This window comes from Solanum tuberosum, unplaced genomic scaffold (genome assembly GCF_000226075.1).
Source record: "Solanum tuberosum cultivar DM 1-3 516 R44 unplaced genomic scaffold, SolTub_3.0 scf00588, whole genome shotgun sequence".
Taxonomy (NCBI): domain Eukaryota; kingdom Viridiplantae; phylum Streptophyta; class Magnoliopsida; order Solanales; family Solanaceae; genus Solanum; species Solanum tuberosum.
This window is the reverse complement of record NW_006239502.1, coordinates 168959-175091: the sequence shown is the minus strand read 5'-3', so window position 1 is coordinate 175091 and position 6133 is coordinate 168959.

Below are 6133 nucleotides of genomic sequence, written 5' to 3'. Positions count from 1 at the left end.
GACTCCTACAATATTGGCTATTGTCCATCCAATAGCTTTTATATGCTTCTGCAGTATTTCAATGAACAATTTCACCTGCCATTCAATCACATTGGCAGCGATAATTACAGGTAAAGTATTATTGGCTCCTAAGAAGGCATATTTGAGATGAGAGGGTAGGGCTTTTAGTTCCAGATTTGGTGGTTCTTCTGTTGATGGCTTTGCAAGAGGACTTTCTCTGTTTTTCAGGTCGATATCCAATTTGATTGGATTTCTTGAATATGCTCCTAATCCTGATAAAGCAGCTAACACTTCCTCATAACCCTGAACCTCAGTTTCATATTAATTAGCAAGCACAGATTCAAGGGGTTCATTCTTGAGCAATAAATAAGTCACACTTGCCACTGCCTCATCTATCACATCCTCAGTAGACACCACATTGATATTACTTGGTTGCTTCATCGACTTACAGTTATTGAAGGTCACCTCATCATCGTTCACACGGAACTTCAATTTCCCGCTTTCAACATCCACCTATGCTCTCCCGGTAGCTAAGAATGGCCTTCCCAAAAAAATAGAGATTTTAGCATCGATCTCACAGTCTATAATCACAAAATCAGCCGCAAAGATAAACCGATCCACTTTTGCCAATATGTCATAGAGTATTCCCACTGGGTGCTTGATTGATCGGTCAGCCATAAGGAGTCTCATTGTGGTTGCCTTTGGTTCACCCAAACCAAATTGCTTGTATATTGCATAGGGCATTAAATTGATGCTTGCTCCTAAATCGGACAAGGCTTTAACGAATTGGAGCATGCCAATTGTGCACGGGATTGTGAATGCCCCAGGATCTTCTCACTTAGTGATTGAATCATTTGTCATAATTGCACTGCAACTATGGGACACCTCAATCGTTTCATAATCCAAGCTCCTTTTCTTTGTAACTAGTTCTTTCATGAATTTGGCGTATCCCGGCATTTCCAACAATGCTTCTACCAGATGAAGGTTAATTGATGAGCTCTTGAATACTGACAATTTTTTTTTTTGAACTTCTCATCTTCATTCTTCTTTTTCAAACGTTGGGGAAATGGTGAAGGCATCTTCGATAAAAGATGTATGACTTTTAGAACTTGAACTTCTTGCTCTGCTTCCTCCTGTGGTTCTTTAGTAAGGCTTTGTTGAATAGGTGAATCTTGTTCCTCCACACCTTGACTCTCTTCTATCATATCCCCTATTACCACCTTACCGCTATGGGTAACGACAACCAGCTCTCTTTCAATATAGTCCATGGGAGTTTAAGATGTTAATTGAGCTGATAATAAACTCAATTTACCTTCCAGCATTTTGATGGCATCAGCATGAGAGTTTACTTTACTGTTCAATGATAAAAAGTTATCTTTCATTCCTTTTAGCAAATCATCAGATCCCTCAACTTTATTGAGTATGTGTGATAACAAATCATTTACCCGAGGACTACTTGCACTCCCTTTAGATTTCGAACTTTCACTCAAGTGCGTATGGTCCTCCTCCTAATCATCTTGCTCAGCCCAATCTTTCCAATATCTCCTTGGTTCTTCACCTCTATAATAGTTCCAACCTTGATTTCCACCCCGCGTTTGATAGCGTGGGTGGAAACCCTCCTCGTATCTTCTGGAGTTCCAACCTTGATTCTCCCCCGGTCTTGAATAACCGAAAGAAGAACCCTCCTCAACTCAAAATACTCCACGTGTCCCTTTCATATGTTCTTGTAGAATTTTCATTTGAGATAACATCTTCTTGTTGTTTTCGTCCCTTTCCCTTTCTTCTTCGATCTGTTCTTGCGTTAATCGAAAACATAGTGGGGAAACTTGATCTTCTTTGGTATACCATGCCTGGTATACCTTAGTCATACCATTTAGGAGAAATGAGGCTACTTCAAATGATTGTAACATTATTCCTCCTTGCACCAATTGATCAGCTATCCCTTTATTTACCGAGTCTAGACTCCAATAAAAGTATTGAAGGAGCACATTATCAAGTAGACCATGGCTTGGGCATTGTAATACCAATTTCTTAAACCGGAGCTAAGTTTCGTGCAGAGGTTTTCCATTCAGACGCTTAAAGCTTTGGATGTTATCCCGAATAGTCATCATATTTGAGGGAGGAAAAAATCGCCCATTAAATGCTGTGACCAACTCAGCTAGGCACTTGCACTCTCTCCCATCAATGAGAAAGGGAATAGTCTTAATCGAACTAATTCTTGAGAAATGTTCTTGAACAAGAAAGGTCCACACACATCTACAAAGTTTCAAAGATGCTCATGTGGGTCCTCATGAGCTAATCCACTAAAAAGTCCTTTTAGTTGCAAAAGTTGCAACATGGTGCTTGTTATGTGGAACACCGCATTTTCCTCTACTGGAGGTAGACGGATGGCTCCGACACCTCCCATGAGATGTGGATCATTGATGCTGGGCTCTTGGACATTGTTGAGGTTACCAATGTCATCCTGATGGCCCACCTGGCTCCCGTTACTACTGTTAACACTCATGCTTTTTGAAATGTTTACACAATCAACAGAACAAAATTAAAAATTAAAATAGTAAGCTACCACTAATAAGAACAAAAACTCTATTAAACTAAAAATTCTCAAACAACACCACTTCCCGGCAGCGGCGCCATTTTTATGCTTATCGTGACCAACGACACTAACCTACGGTACGAGTGTCTACGATTGTCAATAATATAGTAACCCAACTAAAGGTTGGGATCGTATCCTAAGGGAGTGGTTTTGAGAACTAATAGAAAAATAAAATTTAGTTCTAACTAGTCATAGCTAAAGACATTAACGAGTAAAAAATTAAACGGTGTGACACAAAAGTGTCAAATATCAATTGGGGGTTTTGTCACAAGAAGTAAAAAGAACAAAAAATAATAAGAAAATCAAGTATGGAGAAAAGTTCTTGGGGTGTGACCACAATACAAGTTGAGATAAATCGTTCGATACATTCTTTCGATAGGAAATTTGCAAGATAATAGTGACTAGGTTAAGCTTTAGATGTAAATAAGTTCCCTCTCGGGAAACTTACCCCGTTTCAAATGTGTTCCTCTCGGAAACCCATTTGCCACATGAAGGCCACCCTACGGCTTACCCCACTCACTCTCTCGAGCTGAGTGTTAGGATATGGGACTAGGGCTCACCCTCTCGGGCTGAACCTCATGTCGACCCACTCCTTAGGCCATCAGTTTAGCGATCTTGGTTTCGTGACCTCCCTCTCTGGCAAGCTCAAAACACATGGGTGGTTTTGTATTTTCAACTACAAACCCATTAAATAAAACCACAACCACTAGGAGAAATCACCATTAACATACATTTAAGCAACTACAAATTCATTAGATTCATACACAACCACTAAACGAAATCACAATTAAACTACAAATAAACTATCAACAATAATGACCCAACAAATATCTTAACCCATATTCGCTAAATCACACTCGAAGAATTGGAGTTTTTAGCTACACATCAAGAGATAAAAATGTATACCTAAATGAGTTTGCATTCAAATGGGTATGAAGAGTTAAGTCTTGTTACAGGCCAAGAATGAAGAATCCAAGAGACAGACCCAACTCCAAATCTTGAAGATGAAAACCCTCTTCTCCTTCAAGTCTCCAAAACCCTCTCACTAAGAGCAAAAAGTACTATTCTATTGTGGAAATTAAAATAAATGTTCAACTCCCCAAAAATTAATTAAGAGTTTAGTATTTATAGACTTCAGAAATTAGTGCTGGCGGATCGCTTGGCGAGGTTAGTCTAGGTCGCCGAATGACTTCTGTGACTCACCCTTCTTCTGTCTCATCGTCATTTTGTGCTTGCTTTACCATCTTTACGTTCTGGACTATTGGGCGGTATAGTACTACTTCGCGGAACTATTCGGCGAAGCACTGACCACTACTTTCGTCGCTTTTTTTATCCTTCTCATTTAGGGCTTCGCGTACTAGAACAAAGGGAGGAGTGAGTCCCTTCGGCGAATCACCTAGTGTGCTTGGCGATGCTCAGGCTTTAGCTTCTTCGTTCTTTTCAGCCTTTTTGTTCCTTTTTGCGCCTAAGTGTCCATGCTTCCACTAAAACATCATATACCTAAAACTTAAGAGTTTTTATAAGATATTGAGACAAAATAAGCATTTGAGGACACTATTCTTATCAAAATAAAGCCCTAAATGAGTCCAATTTGTGGACTCATCAACCGCTCCTTTGGGACTTGACCCCAACTCACTAGTTGGGTTATATTACTATTGAACGATCGATGATACTTAGTATTGGATGAAATATCTTTGATAGCGTTTACAATCTTATCATGGCCACCCTTGTGAGTGTGTGAAATTTGCTTGAACACCCTTTAAGCCTTATTCTTTTCTTGGAAGAAACTTGATGAAATTGTAACCCCTCTTTATCCATTCACCCATAATCCTCATGAAATGTGGTTTGTTGAATAGCCAACTTAGGCCAAAAGCCTAAGTTGGGGGGTGTGGTGAAAAGAGAAGGTAAATCAAAAAAGTGCAAAGAATTCCCCGTTGACCCATGATTTTGAGAAAGATGGAGCCCCTTCATACAAAAAAAAAAAAGAAAAGAAAAGAAGAATGAAAAAGAAACAGAATGAAAAAGTTGTGGAGTAAAGTTGTATAAGTTACAAAAGAAATATGGTGTTCGGTATTCAATGAAAAGTGAATAATGGGGTGAAATTTTGAGTATGGATGAAAATGTTGAAAAAAAGGAAAGAAAGTGTTGTTCATACCACATTTCAAGAGGATAGCAACCACTAAGCCTAAATGACCATACCTTTACACTCAGCCCCGTTACAAGCCTTGAAAAGACCTTTTTTATCTTGAGTGAGCTGAAACGAATGTTGGTTGGAAAATAAGGGCAAACCTATGGGTGAAGTCATGCATGTGTTCATCTTTGTGAGTGTGAGAGTTGTATGTGATTCCGGAACTATAAAATGTCGAACAATTGTATGAATATGGAATCATTCTTTGTGTGAGGGCATTTGAGTATTTTTGTTGAGCTTGAACTTGCATTTGAAACAAGTATTGTGAACTTGAGAATCTTTAATAATGGTAAGTCACAACTTGTATCTTTGAGTGCACAATTGATCCTTGCAAGAGTAAGTTGAGTCTTATTATGTGCATTCATGATTGAGTCTTGTGTAGCACTGTTTGAGACATCCTTTTTGAAATGCTGAACTTGAGTTTTACTTCAGGACAAGCAAAAGTTTAAGTTGGGGGTGTTGTTGAGTCTGAGATTTGGACTTATTTAGGGCTTTATTTGTATAGATTTAGTGTCCTCAAATGCTTATTTTGTTCCAATAACTAATGTTAACTCCTTGATTTTCAGGATTATGGATTGAGGAGCAAAGCAAGGACACTAGTTGCAAAAAGGAACAAAGCGAGCTGTAAGAATGAACAAAAGAGAGCATGGTGATCGCCAAGTCCGTTTGGCGAGTCACCGGGTGGCCATTTGACTGCCTAAAGTTCCAGTGTGCCAAGCCCTGAAGGAAAGAACCAAGTTCGCGAGAGAAAGGAGCAGTCGGCGGATCACTGAGTGGTTTCGTGATGCAGTGTTGGATTGACTAAAGTTATAGACCTTGAGATGCTGAAGGCCAAGGCAGAAAGGCGATGGAATTGACCAAAGGGCGGATCGCCGAGCGAATCGGTGAGCCCGACTTACTTCGCTGAGTGACTCTTTGCAACACATTTTTGGCGACTATAAATACATTTTTGAACATTTAGTTTAGGATCAATCAATCATTAGATTTTATCAGAATACCATATTTTCTTAGTTGGTAACATTGAGACAAGTTTTCTCTAGTTTTCCTTTAGCTTTGAAGAATTTAAGTTTTTCACTTTTGAGAAATTGGTAGTGGGTCTTTGAGATTCTTCAATTTTAACCTTTGTAAATATGAAATTAATCTTACCCAGATAATGGAAACACAATTTGGTAATGATTTTTATCTTTTTATGATGTCTAGCTAAAACTCCAATTCTAGGGGTGTTCTTATGTGATTATGGGATGATTTATCTTATGGGTATTGCTAATTGTTAGTTTAAATTCTATTTAGGAGTGAGTTCAATCAATAATTGGTGTTTAATTTAAGAATTGTAGTTGCATAGCAGTTCT